Here is a 17,797-nt window from a genome sequence, read left to right as displayed (position 1 = left end):
GATACCTTAAGTGAGTTACTGAATCTCACTAAAACTTCATTTTTTAAATTAGTGATTTAATATTATTTTAAAAATTGCAAGATAGGGACCAGTGGTGGTGCACCTGATTGAGTGCACACATTACAGTGTGCAAGGGGTTGGGTTTGAGCCCCTGGTCCCCACCTGCAGGGGAAAGCTTTGCGAGTGATGAAGTAGTACTGCAGGTGTCTCTCCCCATTCCCTCTTGATTCCTGGCTGTCTCTATCCAATAAATAAATAAATAAAATGTGAAAAATGTTTAAAAATTGCAAGATAACAGGGGATTATTCCACACTGTTCCTACCATTAGAGTTCTGTGTCCCCATTCCCTCCATTGGAAACTGCAGTGGTTCTCCCAAAGTCACAGATATGGACTGACTATTATCTGTATAATCGCCTGTCTGTCTATCTGTAAATTTGGCTATTTTTTCTATGATCCTGACTTCTCTTCCATTCTAAGTCACACCTACACCTCCTACTACTTCCAAGTGTCTTTCTTTTTTCCACTTCTCTCTCTAGGTTCTGATGGAGTTGAATTTCAGAGCCCTCTAGTAATCTTCCCATAACATTTCTCCCACTTCTGGGAGTATAGACCAAAATTCTTTTTGGGGTGCAAAGGGTGAGAGTTTTAGTTTCTGTAATTGCTTCTCTGCTGAATGTGGATGTTGGCAGGTTGATCCATACCCTTTACCTATTTCAGTCTTTCCTTAGTGGGGTAGGGTTCCAGAGAGGTGAGGTTCTGGACACATTGGTGAGGTCATCTGCCAAGGGAGTTCAGGATGGGATCATAGTAGTATTTGCAACTTGGTGGCTGAAACGCAATGCATCCTTCCTTCCTTTCTTGCTCCCTCCCTCCCTCCCTCTTCCTTCCTTTCTTTCTTTCTTTCTTTCTTTTTCTTCCTTTTTTTTCTTTTTTTTTTTCTTTTCCTTTTCTTCTTTCTTTCTTTCTTTTTTCTCTCTTTGATAAGACAAAAAGAAATTGAGAGGGAAGGGGAGATAAAGAGAGAGAAAGAGACCTACAGCACTGCTTTACTGCCCCTGAAAGCTTCCCTCCCTGCAGGAAGGAAGCAGGGAAATGCACTTGGGTCTTTGCACATGGTAATGTGTATGTTCAGTCTGATGTGTCACTGCCCAGTGCCCTGTTTGTGGCTGATCAATGAAAAGTCTTTAGCTCATTTTTACAAAGAAAGATATTTTGTAAAAGGTCCCTTGATCGAGACCATCACTGTGATTAAGCCAATGCTAACAGGTGTGCAGAGCACAGAGCCAGTGGGCTCAGCTACCATCAGACTAACTGAGAGTTGGAACCTTAACCACTCAGATATGAAGGGCTGCTACAGTCACAGGTGGATGAACTTCTCATAAGTCAATCATGCAATGGGGATCTGTTCTGAACATTGAAAATACATAAGAGTGATAGTCTTGAAAACAAGATCAGAAGAGAAAACACAAGTAGAACCTGAACTGGAAATGGCATGTTGCACCAAAGTAAAAGACTCTGGGGTGGGTGGGAGGAAAATACAGGGAAAATACAGAGGACTTAGTGGGGGTTGTATTGTTATATGGAAAACTGGGAAATGGTATGCATGTAAAAACTATTGTATTTACTGTCGAATGTAAAACATTAATTCCTCAATAAGGAAATAAAAAAAAAAAGAGTGATAGTCTCAAATTTTGTCTTACTTGGTAGAAATGTTGGGTTCATTTATGTATAGAAAAATAAATCATAACATTTCCAAGAACCCAATATATGGCTAAGGGAAAAATTAACATGTGATTTAAACCTCATTTTCTTAGTCTTTGTGGAGTAATATGGCCTGGAAAATGGTGCTCAGAGAACAAAGCACTCTCACGGAAGAATATTTTTATAGAACAGAGGAAGTCATAGAAGACTCAGGGGTGTGCAGTACAAGGTATTTGTCCGGTTAACCTTGAAAGGACAACTTTGTAAAATGAGCAAGGCCTTCTTGTTTAAGGTTAGTCTCCAGTGAGTAAGTGGGCCTTGTTGGATTTCTGCAATAATTCTCAGTAGTTCCCAGAGGTCAGAACTACTCCTTATCTACAAGTAGCAAGTCTTTAGATTATAGACCTGATGGGATATAACTTTAATGCTGCACAGTTAAACCAACTTCACACTATTTACAAGACATGTCATACAACACTGAAAACAAGAGATTAGAGTATGTGGAAACTATGCTACTAAAATTAAGCAGTGTAAGGAAAATTAATATAAGCCTGTAAGTCACAGCTTGACTTCTGTTTCAGGAGTTGACCCAGGGGCAATTGAGCCAAAAACTATTTTAAGACCTGTTCTGTTCTGACTTGTAAAGATTATGTGAAGCTGTCCCCTTACCCCTGTCGCATTTCCCAATTAGTAGTAGGGATTAGGAAAAAAGATTGTACTATTGCCTGGTCTGATTTTTTTTTTTTTATCTTTGATTTCAGTAAGGTGAGGTACGTACTTTTGTTTTCAGTATTATTGGCAGTTGATTTCCTAACTGTCTACATGACTGCCGGTAATATTTGGGATATTCTGAGGATGGACACTAGAAAAATACGTGTATACTGGAAAATATGCTAGTCTCTATGTCCTAACTTGATTTTTTGCCATTACCTGAGTGTGTGAGCTGTTGATGTGACATTAGCATGGGTGTGATATTATTTAAGTAAGCTGCAAAAATGTCAAATGTGTAATTAAGACATTAGTATATTGTTCTTTCTTCAAAGACAAAAAAACACATAGTGAAGTGTTGCCCCTGTTGCTTTATTGTTGTTGTAGTTATTGTTGTTGTTACTGATGTCGTTGTTGGATAGGACAGAGAGAAATGGAGAGAGGAAGGGAAGACAGGGGGAGAGAAAGACAGACACCTGCAGACCTGCTTCACCGCTTGTGAAGTGCCCCCCCCATCCCCCTGCAGGTGGAGAGCTGGGGGATTGAACGAGGATCCTTATGCCCATCCTTGAGCTTCGTGCACAAATCCTTGTATATGTGAAGACACTCACTAGATCTCTCTCCCTGGTGGCTGAAAAGAGAGTTAACATATAAAGCCAAACAAATTGTTGACCAATCATGGATCTAAAGGCTGGAATAGTGCAGATGAAGAGTTGGGGGGGTGTCCTTCATTTTGTAGATAGCTAGTAGGCATATTTTAGTTATATTCCAAAGGGCCTGTGGTTATACTAGTTTTTTTTTTTTTCTTTCCTCTCCGAGCCTGAAATCTGATATGCAGGTGGATCCAAGTTATTGTCTGGTGAGAACCAATGCTCTTGTGGCCATTTTTTCAATTTTTAAAAAATTTTTTTATATTTATTTATTTATTCCCTTTTGTTGTCCTTGTTGTTTTATTGTTGCAGCTATTATCGATGTCATTGTTGTTGGATAGGACAGAGAAAAATGGAGAGAGGAGGGGAAGACAGAGAAGAGGAGAGAAAGATAGACACCTGCAGACCTGCTTCACTGCCTGTGAAGCGACTCCCCTGCAGGTGGGGAGCTGGGGCTCAAACCAGGATCCTTTCACTGGTCCTTGCGTTTGGCGCCACCTGCGCTTAACCTGCTGCGCTACCGCCTGACTCCCCAAAATTTTATATTTATTTATTTATTTGTTCCCTTTTGTTGTCCTTGTTGTTTTATTGTTGTAGTTATTATTGATGTCGTTGTTGTTGGATAGGACAGAGAGAAATGGAGAGAGGAGGGGGAGAGAAAGATAGACACCTGTAGACCTGTAGACCTGCTTCACCACTTGTGAAGCAACTTCCCTGCAGGTGGGGAGCCAGGGGCTCTAACCCGGATCTATATGCCGGTCCTTGCGCCTTGCGCCACCTGCGCTTAACCCGCTGCGCTACCGCCTGACTCCCTCGATTTTTAAAAAAAATTATTTTCCCTTTTGTTGCCCTTATTTTTTATTGTTGTTATTATTGTTGTTATTGATGTCATAATTGTTAGCTAGGACAGAGAGAAATGGAGAGAGGAGGGGAAGACAGAGAGAGGAGAGAAAGACAGACACCTACAGACCTGCTTCACTGCCTATGAAGGGACCCCTCTGCAGGTGGGGAGCCCGGGGCTCAAACTGGGATTCTTATGCCCGTCCTTGTGCTTTGTGCCATGTGCACTTAGCCCGCTGTGCTACTGCCCGACTCCCTATAATAGTATTTCCTATGTGACCTTAGTAAATTTAAGGGATGAGTATCAGTATAGTTCTACTGGTATTAAAAAGTGTTAGTCTTATTCAAATACCCCTAAGAGTGGTGTTTTCCTTGAGAGAATACTGGAACTTGATGTGCTTTGCTTCTCTGAACCTAGAAACACCTTGTAAAATCACTCCCCAAAAATGACTATCCAAAAGGACTCTATTGTATTACTGTCCACCACAGCATTCTCTTGTTTGTTTGTTTGTTTATTACTGGATAGAGGCAGAGAGAAGAATGAGGTAGAGAGGGGAAAGAGTGGTCCAGGAGGCGGCACAGTGGATAAAGCATTGGCTTCTCAACGAGGTCTTGAGTTCGATCCCAGCAGCACATGTACCAGAGTGATGTCTGATTCTTTCTCTCCTCCTATCTTTCTCATGAATAAATCAATCAATCATTAAAAACAAAAAATAAGAACAACATAAAAAACTCCTAAAATAAGGGAGGGGGGAGTCGGGCGGTAGCGCAGCAGGTTAAGCACATGTGGCTAGAAGTACAAGGACCAGCCTAAGTATCCCAGTTGGAGCCCCTGGCTCCCCACCTGCAGGGGAGTCGCTTCACAGGCAGTGAAGCAGGTTTTCAGGTGTCTATCTTTCTCTACCCCTCTCTGTCTTCCCTTCCTCTCTCCATTTCTCTCAGTCCTATCTGGCAACGATGACATCAGTAACAACAACAATAATAACTACAACAATAAAAAAGGTAAACAAAAGTGAAAATAAATTTTAAAAAATAATAAAAATTTAAAAAGAGGGAAAGAGACAGAGAGTCACCCACAGCCCCACAACAGGTTGGGACCAGTGGCTTGACCTTGGATCCTTGTACAGTGTAAGGATGTGTGCTTAAGCAGGTGCACCACATGGTCCCTACACCACAACATTCTCAGTATTATCCTTGGTTCTCTTCTCATAGCACGTTCTCCCTGGGTCATCTCTTATTTATACTGTAGAGCCCACCCAAATACCAGCCTGTCTCAACCCTTTGCCTTCAGCTCAGACTTTGCTTCTCAACTTCAGGCCCATATGTCAAGTGTCTGCTGGACATCTATTAGGTGGTATATAGCTACCTCAGCTCACCATGCGCCACACTGGACTGTTAGTCTTTTTTTTCCCAGTCTCTCTCTCTCTCTTTCATTTTTCACTTTCTTGGTTAGTGAGAAAATCATTATTTACATCGTTGCCTAAGACACAGTTTCAGGGCATGACAACTCTCCCTCTGCTTTACCACCCACATCCAATTGAAATTGTTTACATTCCTCTCTCTCTCTCCTTCTGGTTTGGGATCCCCTCCAAGGCCGGGTTCCTTTCTCATTACTTTTTATCCCTGCCTAGCTCAAGGCTTTATCCAGGATATGCATGTTTTTAATAAATGTCTAATGAAAAGGCATTTTTCCCCTATAGCTTTTCATTTTTTACAGAAAGGGTTCATATTCACAAACATATGTGTGTGCCTGCGAGCACATACATGTAGTATTTACATAAGTCCTCCAAGTTCACCAACTCCTATCTAGACATTTTTTTTTTTTTGGAAACTCCCTTCATTTCTCAGTGAGCTTTTTATATAGCACAGGCTTACAGGTATGTGTGATTGTTAAGGGGCTGTGGATTGAGAGTTCTGCCATAACTCATAATTCCTTCTGACTCGTTAAGCCACATACACCATTCTGCCAAACCATTCTCAGACATTTCTCAACCATTTTCCTTCTTCTTTGTTCACAAATTTAAAAAAAAAAAAAAAAGAGGAGGGGGGTAGGGAACCCAACCCTAGGAAATTATTTTGGCCTGGAAGAGAATATAGTCTGAATTTTGACTGACCATTTTCCATTCTGTCACTATGAAGTTTTTAGAGAACAACAATAAATACCCCCTCCCCAAGCTATGCTATTGTTTTGTATGGTTTATGTTTCCTGCTCTGCTGCTTAGCTGGCAGGGAAGGAGGATTAACTGACAAGCCCAATTTCTGTGGCCATGCTGATATCATCCATGATTCAAAGACACAGCGCAAAGTTACAAATCAATCTCAGTCACATTTGTTGTTGTAGTTCTTGCTGAGAAACACACATGCATAGAAAAGAAGTCTCCGGGAGTCAGGTGGTAGCGCAGCGGGTTAAGCGCAGGTGGCGCAAAGTGCAAGGACCGGCATAAGGATCCCGGTTCAAACCCCGGCTCCCCACCTGCAGGGGAGTTGCTTCACAGGTGGTGAAGCAGGTCTGCAGGCATCTATCTTTCTCTCCCCCTCTATCTCTTCCCTCCTCTCCATTTTTCTCTGTCCTATCCAACAACAATGACATCAACTACAACAACAGTAATAACTACAACAGTAAAACAACAAGGGCAACAAAAGGAAATAAATAAATATGAAAAAAAAGAAAAGAAACTTAAAAAAAAGAGAAGAAATCTCCATGTTTGCCAAGTAGGACCTAACAATCCTAGTGTGGAATGAAGAAAAAAAATTGTGAAATCGGAGTGGATGAATTGATTTAAACCATAAAGAGCACATGACTTTGTTTCCCTGGACGGCCCACCCTTCTAAATTGCTTCCTTCTATGCAGTCTCCATCCCGCACGAAGCCTGTTGTGTTAATTACTTATTTTCTCATCTCAAGAGTGCCTGAAATGGCGTGACTCTTTTTAACAGGCCTTGGATGATTTCTCAGGAACAACTTTTAGTTGGAAAAATTATTGTAAAAATAGCATCGCTCCTCTCTAGAATCCAATTTGTTGTTTCCCAATCACTGCCTTGGCCAATGTCTTCTTAGCTTTCTAAGTGATGCTACTCCGCCTTTCTTTGCTTAACTGTTACTTCTGCTTGGCATATGCTCCTTCAGCTTGAGCCTCAGTCAAAAGCCTCTTCTTCTCTCAACTTAAGATATCAGTCCTCTGAAAAGCCTTTCAAGTTCATTTTATGTCTTGTTCACATTCATTTCCCATCTTTAAGTCCCCCGTGTATGTAGAATAGGTGTCTGATAAATATTCTTTAAGCTGATTCCATTAAAAGATATGACTCAGGAGATTACTAATTTTATACTACTGTGGTCTTACATTTATTATTATGAATGTTATTTTTTTTGCCACCAGAGGTATTGCTGAGGCTAGATGCCCTCGTGACTCCACTGTTCCCAGTGGCTTATTTATTTATTTAACTTTTTGATAGAGTGTGAGAAGTAGAGAGAGATAGAGAGGAAGTGAGAGAGGGTGAAAGAGACAGAAGGAGAGAGCTCCACCATCTGTAGCACCACTAGCATCTGTAGCTCTTGAAGCCTCTGCCCTGCAGATGGGAACCTGGGGCTTGAACCTGGGTCCACACACATGGTACCTATGGTACCATGGACATTTTACTGACTGTATCCCCATCCTCCTCCATATCTTACCTTTTTATGTAAATGGCAACAAAGAAAACATATTTATTTATTTATTTATCTATTTATTTATTCCCTTTTGTTGCCCATATTATTTTATTGTTGTAGTCGTTATTGGATAGGACAGAGAGAAATGGAGAGAGGAAGGGAAGACAGAGAGGGGAAGAGAAAGATAGACACCTGCAGACCTGCTTCACTGCTTGTGAAGCGACTCCCCTGCAGGTGGGGAGCAGGGGGCTCAAACTGGATCCTTACGCTGGTCCTTGTGCTTTGTGCCACATGCGCTTAACCCACTGTGCTACCACCCAACTCCCAGAAAACATCTTTTAAAAAGTTATTTTGAGGGCAAAGGAGATACCATAACGGCTATGCAAATAGACTGTAGACTCTCATACCTGAGGCTTCCAGGTCCCCGGTTCAATCCCCCCACCACCATAACTCAGAGCTGAGTAGTGCTCTGGGGAAAAAAAAAAGTTATTTTGAAGTTTCTGCAGTGCATACAGAAAACATAGGCAAAATGGGTGTTTGTTAAAGAAAAAAATTAGACATACTATATGCAGTTTAGAAAAACATTTCTAAAATCCTGTAATATGAGAAAAATTGTACAAAGAAAAAAACGCTGTAGGAATAGTACATGATAACTAAATTGTGCTTCAGCAGTTCATTGCTATTTACATACCACTGAACTATTGCATAATTAGATGGGAACAGTTATGCACAAAATCCTAACCTGCTCATATTTATATTTAATACATACTCAAGGATTGCTTTCTGACTCATTTACTTCTTTACTTATATTTTGGATTCTTATTGAAATGTCAAGATAGAAACTGAGAGTGGAGAGAGAAGCTCAAGTTTCAGTTAGCTATAGAGAACCTGCAAATAATCTACTTGCCTAAATTAGTGTAACCTATAGTTTTACAAACCAAACAATGGCCATGGAATGTTGATTTAGGAAACTACTCTGTAGTAACCATGACATAATGAGCCTTCAATCTTCAGAACCATAGTTGGAAATTGGCACACTTTTGTGATTAACGGGTGGGAGGTTATTCTAGAAGTGGCCAAGAGTTCAGCCACAAAGGTGATTAAAAGATTGAGAAAGAACTATGATGGAATTTAAAGAAACTTGGATTAGTCAGCTTGGAAAGAAAGGATGATAGAGGGCAATCTAATAGCAGTCTTTGCATACACAAAAACTTAGCAGAACATAGTGACAAAATTTTTTTCCCCATCTCAATTGAGGATATACATAAGAGACTTAAACTTCAGTATATGGAATTTGAGACAGATATAAGGGAGTGTCTGCTAACATGCAAGACAGGAGTAGGCAACTGAGAAATATGGTAGAATTTCCATGCCTGAGAAGTTATTTCTTCTTCCTGTCTTGTCTGTCTATCTATCTATCATCTATCTAATCATGTCAATATGCTAGTCTTAGCAGGTGTTTTAAGATGTCTCATTCTCAAAGACAGTAAAAGGGATTTGAGGACTTACTGGGATTCCATCAACCAAGTGTTTTTGGATTTTTGTTTGTTTATTTTTTATTTTTTAAAAACATTTTATTTATTTATGAGATGATAGGAGGAGAGAGAAAGAACCAGACATCACTCTGGCACATGTGTTGCCGGGGATCAAACTCAGGACTTCATGCTTGAGAGTCCAAAGCTTTACCACTGCGCCACCTCCCGGGCATCCGTTTGTTTACTTTATTTTATTTTTTTAGCTTCTTCATGGGTAGCAGGAAAGAAAGACACACACCAGTCAAGCCAGGAAACAACATGATAGAACAACAGGCACCAAACTAAGAGTCAGGAGAACTTGACTATTACTCTCCGTGTATTGTAAATCATAGGGTAACCTTATACTTGTCTTTTGCTGTGCTTGAGGGAACCAAGCTAAATGACATCAAATGGATTTTTTTTTTTTTTTAGAATTTTTTTGTAATTTTATTTATTTATCTTCCCTTTTGTTGCCCTTGTTGTCTTTTTTTTTTTTTTATTGTTGTTGTAGTTGATGTCGTCGTTGTTGGATAGGACAGAGAGAAATGGAGAGAGGAGGGGAAGACAGAGAGGAGGAGAGAAAGACAGACACCTGCAGATCTGCTTCACCGCCTGTGAAGCGACTCCCCTGCAGGTGGGGAGCCGGGGTTCGAACTGGGATCCTAATGCCGGTCCTTGCGCTTAGCGCCACCTGCGCTTAACCCGCTGCGCTACCGCCCGGCTCCCCCCATCAAATGGATTTTAAAACATGAAAAGCATCATATTTAGTAAACGTAGCTTAGAACACTTCTGGGCTAATCATTGAACAAAAGTCCTTTACATATTATCTCATCTCTAGATCTTTCTAACCTATTTTACAGATGAATCAGATAAAGCTCAGAGCAACCAAGTAACATAGCAGTTGTACATAGCTAGTTTCATAGAACCCAAATCTCCTAATTTCTAGGTCAGTATTCTTACTGAACTAGGCCTCTGATAATCCTGGTCTAATAGAGCACTTAAGAGTCCTTTCTAGCTTTTGTTAGCCTACACTTTTCTTACTTCTATAAATATTTATTGATATGACTGTATTGTACTAGGTGCTGGTCATATATAATGGAATTTTGATGACAGATTTTTAATCTAAACAATTAAGATGTTTCAGGGAATAAAAGAGGCACTTTAGAACTTTTCCAGGTTTGTATACTCTCACTAGTTGAATTTCAAAGCCCTGCTCAAAAGTTTCAAGGACTTTCCTTATGTGTGATGGGTATTACCTCTGTGGAGGTTTTGAAACATGTCTGATAGCCATTCATGTATTTAGTTTTGTTCCTGAATAGTTGCTCTACAGCTCATATTACTCTGCCATTAATTATTGTTAGTGATAATAATAGCTGTTATGTATTATGGTCCTACTTTGTGCCAATACTGAACTGATAGATTTGTATACATCATTTCTAATTTTTACAGTATCCATCTAATTAAATGCTTGTATTCCCATTTTAGAAAAAAAAATGAGACAGCAGGAGGGCAGAGAGCTTGTCCAAAGCTTCAGACCACTTAAGAACAGAATCAGAATTTAAATCTGGGGTTTTCTCTCTCCAAAATCCACCAAATTTCTTTTTTTCCTTTTGGAGTCAAGGCCATCATAGCTCCTTGATTATCCCAGATATGGTTTCTAGGCCTTACTAGCTTAGTGAAAATGTTCCAGACAGCTGGCAAAACACTTCACATACTGATTATCTGATATTAAATACATTGTTGTTACTAGTATGATGCAACATTATTTTGCCTTTTGTCTTGATTCACTTGCCTTTACCATAGTTTGAAAATACACTAAAACACCAAGAAGTATTATATTTAGAAACCTATTTGCTTTAATTTTTAAAAGAAGCGTACTTCTATTTATCTTTTTGTATCCACCTGTACAACTTCTAACATATTGGGCATGTTTAAAAATTAGAATTAGGGAGTCGGGCGGTAGCATAGCCAGTTAAGCGCAGGTGGCACAAAGTGCAAGAACCAGTGTAAGGATCCTGGTTCAAGCCCCCGGCTCCCCACCTGCCAGGGAATCGCTTCACAGTCAGTGAAGCAAGTCTGCAAGTGTCCATCTTTTTCTCCCCCTCTGTGTCTTCCCCTCCACTCTCTATTTTTCTCTGTCCTATCCAACAACTACAACATCAATAACAACAATAATAACTACAACAATAAAACAACAAGGGCAACAAAAGGGAATAAATAAGGAAATATTTTTTTGAAATTAGAATTAAATGGAATGAATGAATGAGGATTTAATACGGATTACAAGGCAACCATTTTTTTTTTAGTCTTTATTTTTTGTTTTTATTTATTTATTTTACATTTGATAGGACAGAGAGAAATTGGGGGTGGGGAGATACAGAGAAGGAGAGAAACAGAGACACCTGTAGATCTGCTTCACCACTTGTAAAGCTTTACCCCCTGCAGGGGTGACCAGGGGCTTGAACCCTGGTCCTTGCACACTGTAATATGTGCACTTAGCTAGTTGTGCTGGCTCCCAAACAACCTTGTTTTAAAGCACCTGATGTAGAAACAAGCTCTGGACATGAACCAGATAATGTGTACTGGCCACTGACTAGTTTTGTGACGTAGGCGGAGTAACTTTTTCTTGAGTAATCCTCACAGACAGCCTTTGACATTTGCAAAATGATGGCATTCAGTCTAAATGGTTGTTAAGCTTTCTTTCTAGGACTCACTTTTTGTAACTTTCTGTGAGCTGTGAATGTGGGGGTAACGTATGACTTCCTCAGTATTCACATGACACCCTAATAACTACCAGCCTTGGAAATAAACCCCCAAATTCCCTAAAAGTCTTACAGCAGTTCTTAATTTATAAACAGATTCCAAATGTCTAGTAGTTCTTATGTCCTCCTCCCCATACATGCCATTTATACAATAGCTATTGCTAAGGGGGTGATTGAGATCTAGTCATATATTTTTGAAGATTCATAACTTAGCAATTAATTTGTAAATGAGCTTTAATACATAGCTAAGAAATAATTATTTTCTCTTACACTATATTGTATATTTTTAAATAATTTTCCCCGTTTTATTAGGAGTTTAAAGGTTTACAGCATAATTGTCTACACATGGGCCCTAGTTCCCAGCTTTGCATCATGGGTGTCTGCAAAATACTCTCACCCCCAACCTAGGACCCCAACCTCTCCCCTCCCAAAGTCTTCTCTTCCGTTCCTTCCCCAGAGTTCCTTGCTTTGGTGTGGTGCCCTACCCCAGACCAAGCTTCACCCTGTGTTCTTCTTCCTTTCTGACTCTGTCTCCTGAGATTTCCTATTTGTGTGATCAATTGGCATCCGCCCCCCCCCCCCCCCTTCTTTTTGATTCATCCCACCCAGCACTTTTTCTTCAGGTTTCAACCAAGGTGAGGCAAAGATTGGGATTTAGAGTTTCTGGCCTAGTATTTTCTATTGGCTTATAGTTGTCATTCTGGTTGAGCTAACTATATAGGGACTGGCAACTGGAGAGCCTAGTTACCACTGGCCTAATTCTTGACCCATTTGTGGACTTCTTGGCAGGAAGATTTTTTTGTTTTTTTTGTTTTTTTGTTTTGCCTCCAGCGTTATTTCTGGGGCTCAGTACTTGCACTATGAATCCACTGCTTCTGGAGGCTGTTTTTCCCATTTTGTTGTCCTTGTTGTAGTTGTTATTATTGTCATAGCTGTTGTTGTTGTTGGATAGGACAGAGATAAATGGAGAGAGGAGGGGACAACAGAGAGGAAGAGAGAAAGATGGACACCTGTTGTTAAAATTTTCGGAGGCTCTTGCCGGCCTGGCTTGCTTCACAGGCTGGTAACAGAGACGCGGAGACAACGGCTGGGCAGGGAAGCTGTATTTCTTTATTCAGGAACCACGATTCATAAACTAAGACAAACTAATCACCAAACAGAACTCTGCTGTCTCTTTGCGGCGGCACAAGCACTCTCTCTCTTACTCTGGAACTCAGGAACTCAGGTACCCTCCAACTCTGGCACTCTGGAACTCTCGTACTTGAGAGCCCTCTGAAACTCTGGCACACTGGAACTCTTCCTTACTCTGTAACCCCTGAAACTCTCGAACTCAGGAACTCAGGAACTCTGTCACTCGGAACTCAGGAACTCAGGAACTCAGGAACTCGGGAACTCGGGAACTCAGGAACTCAGGAACTCTCGGACTCAGGAACTCAGGAACTCTGTCACTCGGGAACTCAGGAACTCAGGAACTCTCGGACTCAGGAACCCTCTCTCGGGGTTTCTTTTGGGGCGGGGCCAAGCAGGCCTGCCAAATTAATAGGACTCACCCAATTCTCTTGGCGGGGGGGGGGGGGGGGGGGGCGCTAGAACAAACCAATGTAAAGCATACGACAGACACCTGCAGACCTGCTTCACTGCTTGTGAAGTGACTCCCCCTGTAGGTGGGGATCCAGGGGCTCGAACCGGGATCCTTACGCAGGCCCTCGCGCTTTGTGCCACTTACACTTAACCCGCTGTGCTACCGCCCAACCCCCCTTGGAAGGAAGAATTCTTGTAAGTCACTTTGGAAATACCTTTGCAGATAAAATAGGCAACATCTTGCACTTTCAAATAGAATATGATAAAAAACCCAGGTGATGGGCTGGGTGGTTGAGCGCACATGTTACAATGCCCAAGGACCCATGTTCAATCCCCTGATCCCCACCTGCAGGGGGAATGCTTCACAAGTGGTGAAGCAGGGCTGCCGGTGTCTCTCTCCCTCTCTATCACCCTGTTCCCTCTTGATTTCTACCTGTCTCTATCCAATAAATAAATAAAGATAATTTTTTTTTTAAACTTAAAAAAAAAAACCCAGGTGATTAAATATTTGAACTGCTGGAAAATTCTTAGTGCTTGTAAGAATGTGGTATTTTGTAAGCTGTTTCTGCCTTCCTCATCTGCACTGGGATATGATTATTTTTCAGCTAATTATTCAAATTCCCAGAAGAGAGTCCGATTGACTGGCTTGAGTTATAAGCCTACTCAATGGCTAGGAGGAAACCCTGTCCCTTCAATGATAGTCCTACCAACACCACCTGCAATGGAGGTCAGAGTAGTTCCCCAAACCCTAACCAAGGTGCTCCTACCAAAACAAAAAGAGGTTCAAGGACCAGGGGAAATAGTAAGTTATATTACCAACTTGCCCAGAGGCTACTGGTTCAATCCCTGCCACCATTTTATGTCAGAGTTGAGAGGTTCTCTGGTACTCACTCACTCACTCACTCACTCACTCACTCACTCCTTTCTCATTCTCTTTTTCTCTGTGTGTCATAATAAATAAGTTCTAAAAGAAAAGTAAGAGAGGTTCAAAGACAGTAGGATTCTACAACTAGGAACAGATTCATCTTTGTAGTCAAAGAAATGGGACAGCTTTGAGAGGATTTCTGCTTCTTTGCAGTTGTCCTAAAGATACTTCTGTTTGTAAGGGCTTGGACCTAGTTTTGTTTCTAGTGTGATTTACATAGAATGTAAATCACTAATTAGCAAGAGTGATAACATTGTTTGCTGTAGTTGCCTGAAGCAAAACAAATTTAAAAATACTTTGTGATAAAAAAAAAATCATCAGCATCATCACATACAGAAGGCTAAAATGAATATCAGTCATTAGAGGTAAACTATCAGAACTTCTTTGTTACTTTCTCACTTTCAAGTTGTGTAGATTGACAGGATTTTAGTCTTTGAGGGCTTTGACTAGGTTGACTGACTTCAAACGAACAGATATTTTTGTGTCTATAGGCTGAGGGATTTATAACACGAAGCCATATTGTGGATAATAGATTATAATAACAAAAGGGCTTTTTAGAAGAGGATGACACATTGATTTGGAATGTTTTCTCATCTGTATGCACTTATTCCTAAACATCTTCCTTCACGCTTTCTTTTTCAAGTGGATGACCAGCTGCGTGCCACCTTTTTCTTCTCTCTTTGCCTTTGTTCTCAATTTCTTTCCCTTAACCACTCTTCCCTTCTTCTCATCTTGTGTTTTTTCTCTAAATCTTTTCTAACCCAAGTTCACCTCTCCCCCCCTTTTTTTTTTTTAGTTTATCTTCTAGGTCATAACGTGTATTTCTTTTCTAACATTCCCTTCCTCTTTCTTACTCCAAATCAACATTCTAGGCCCCAACTCCCAAGCTTCTTATCTCTTCACTGTTAATCCTCAAAGTGTTTACTGACCTGTGGGCCAAAAGGCAAAATCCTCAGGGCTCTCTCTCCATGCCAATGCAGTAAAAAGCAACAGCTATCATTGCTCAACAAGTGCCTTGTGATCCATGAAATAATGATTAAGAACATGACCTGCCAGTAAAAGTTTACCTATATGTGTTTGTGTGTATGTATGAGATAGCTGACAGTGTTTAGGCAAATAGTTTGCTGAATAGAGAGGTGCTTGGTCTTTTAGCTTTATGTTGTTTTGTTTTCAGGAAGGGAGGAGAATTAAATGGAAAGCTTTGCCTCTTCAATGTATTTCTTTATTAAGTTAGTAGAAAAGATTCTCAGAAGCTCTGTCCACTGGGAAAACAGGTGACATTAAAGAGAGAAATAGGACAAAAGACCAATAAACAATTGTGGATTATCTGCCCTGCTGACATTGTTGATAGCAGATACAATGGATATATTATGAATGCAGTGATAGAACAGAAAGCAGAACCAGGAAAGGGACAACAATGAATGGTAATAAATTTCAAGAGATTCATATGTTTAAAGGAGAGAGAGAAAAAAGGAAAAATATGCATAACGAGAAAAGACAAAAGAGGCAGTAGAGACTGATGGGGATACATAAAAATTTAAGAAACTCATTGTGTCAAAAAATTATTAAACGGTAAACAGGGAACTTGCAATTATACTAGTCAGATACCGTGTCTGAATGAGCCTTAAGGAAATAAAGTTAGACAATATTAGAGCAGTACCTTTCAAAAAAAAAAAAAAACGTAGCTTCAGAAACTAAGTCCCCAATAAAAGGAACTGGGAAGATTTAAATGGATAAAGTGAGAAAACAGTGGCAAAATACACAAATCCTAACTGGGAAGAGTGATTTTTTTTTTTTTTTTTAATGGTGTTGCCAACTCAACATTTGTCAGAAGAAAAAACAAGATGGTGGCCCATACATACTCTGAGTGGTGAGAGACCAGCCCAGCCTGAACAATAGCAGAGTTCCCCCAAATGTTTTCCATGTGTTGTATTGGGTGTTTTACATAAACTTCTAATGTCACCTTCACTAGACACAAAAATGAAGCCAAGGAGTGAGAACGATATCCATTGGGAGGAAAAAGCAGAGAGAATTTTCTGATTCAGTTCCTAAGTCATGAGGCTCAGGGGGAATAACTTTGGTTTTGTCAAGTCAGAGTGGACAGCCAAAGGCAGCAGACATAGGATATTGTCAGAGGTAAATCACCCAGCTCAGTCTATTCTGTCTTTATTGCAAGGTCAGAGGACCATAGCAAACCGGCCAAATGTTTTCAACCATGGAAATCCCCTAACTTTCCAATGGCTGCAGTCCCACAGCTCCAAGGCTTTAGTCACAGGATGGATTGCTTCCAGCTTTCAAATCTCTTCAAGTTGATTAATCATTTTCTTCTTCTGACTCATTCAAGCCTCTAGTTAATAGCTGTTAGGTACTGGAAGGGTTGTATAGATCAAGGAGGTTAGATAAATTGGCTTGGGTATGGGTCTATAGAAAAACCTAGAAGATATTGCCAAATAAGAACACTGCCCTCACACAGTATGTGGGCTGGGGCCAAAGATCTTGAGCTCATTTGTTTGTTTGAAGCAGGATTTTTCATGGGCATTACAAACCTTTGGTTTGCGTGGGTATTTTTATTTCTAATGTAACAATAGTGCAGGCCACTTGCTTAGTAAAAGTCTTGGGGTGACAAAATAGCTTACTTGGGTGGTATGCTGGTTTGCCTTGTGAACAGCCAGTCCCCTCCACATCACGTTGAAGGAAGTTTTGGTGCTGTGATCTTTTTCACTCTGTCTCTGTCAAAAAAGAAAAGAAGGGGGTTGGGAGGTAGCGCAGCAAATTAAGCGCAGGTGGCGTAAAGCTCAAGGACCGGCCTAAGGATCCTGGTTTGAGTCCTGGCTCCCCACCTGCAGGGGGGTTTCTCTCCTCCTCTCTGTCTCCCTCTCCTCTCTTGATTTTTCTCTGCCCTATCCAGCAACAACAGCAACAATAACAATAATAACAACAAGGGCAACAAAAATGGGGGAAAATGGCCTCCAGGAGTGGTGGATTCTAGTGCAGGCACTGAGCCCCAGCAATAACCCAAGAGGGAGGGAAGGAGAGAGAGAGAGAGAAGGAGAGGGAGAGAGAGAGAAGGAGAGGGAGAGGGAGAGAAGGAGAGGGAGAGGGAGAGAAGGAGAGGGAGAGGGAGAGAGGGAGAGGGAGAGGGAGAGAAGGAGAGGGAGAGGGAGAGAAGTATCTTTTCATGGACCTTGAGAGCTTGTTTGGAGGTTCTAGCAGGGGAACGCAGCTACTCCTATACCCTCGACTGAAGACTAGACGGTCAGTCTCTATTCCGGGAAGGCCGTCCTCTTCACCAAGCACGCAGCTTCAGAGGGACACAAATGGAGCAGTGAGGGAGGAAGGGGACACCCGCCTAGCCAGCCAGATCAGTTAAATCAACCCTGACAATCAATGGGGTAACAGATGTCACAGCCAGATCGTCCTCACACTCCAGAAAAAATCTTTTTATGACAGTTCATTTTTCTATGTATTTA

At 40.9% G+C, this 17,797-nt stretch overlaps 1 protein-coding gene and 1 long non-coding RNA gene across 12 annotated transcripts in view; one reads left to right on the top strand and one right to left on the bottom strand.

Annotated features, from left to right (window-relative positions):
• The window catches only part of RAD51B (RAD51 paralog B), a 975,550-nt gene that overhangs the window by 401,811 nt on the left and 555,942 nt on the right, over positions 1 to 17,797 (top strand). The window lies entirely within an intron of this gene.
• The window catches only part of LOC132533421 (uncharacterized), a 28,699-nt gene that overhangs the window by 1,245 nt on the left and 9,657 nt on the right, over positions 1 to 17,797 (bottom strand). Inside the window, exons 2-3 of one of the 2 annotated variants that reach the window (XR_009545295.1) lie at positions 16,964 to 17,056; positions 168 to 240 (exon numbers count right to left, since the gene is read on the bottom strand). This is a non-coding gene — a long non-coding RNA (uncharacterized LOC132533421). Of the gene's footprint in view, positions 1 to 167; positions 241 to 16,963; positions 17,057 to 17,797 lie in introns of those variants that run through there. The other variant, XR_009545294.1, reaches the window with a different exon arrangement.

Source organism: Erinaceus europaeus, chromosome 16, assembly GCF_950295315.1.
Source record: "Erinaceus europaeus chromosome 16, mEriEur2.1, whole genome shotgun sequence".
NCBI lineage: Eukaryota > Metazoa > Chordata > Mammalia > Eulipotyphla > Erinaceidae > Erinaceus > Erinaceus europaeus.
Note: the sequence above shows the minus strand (reverse complement) of the source record. Positions and strands in the feature narration are given on the sequence as shown.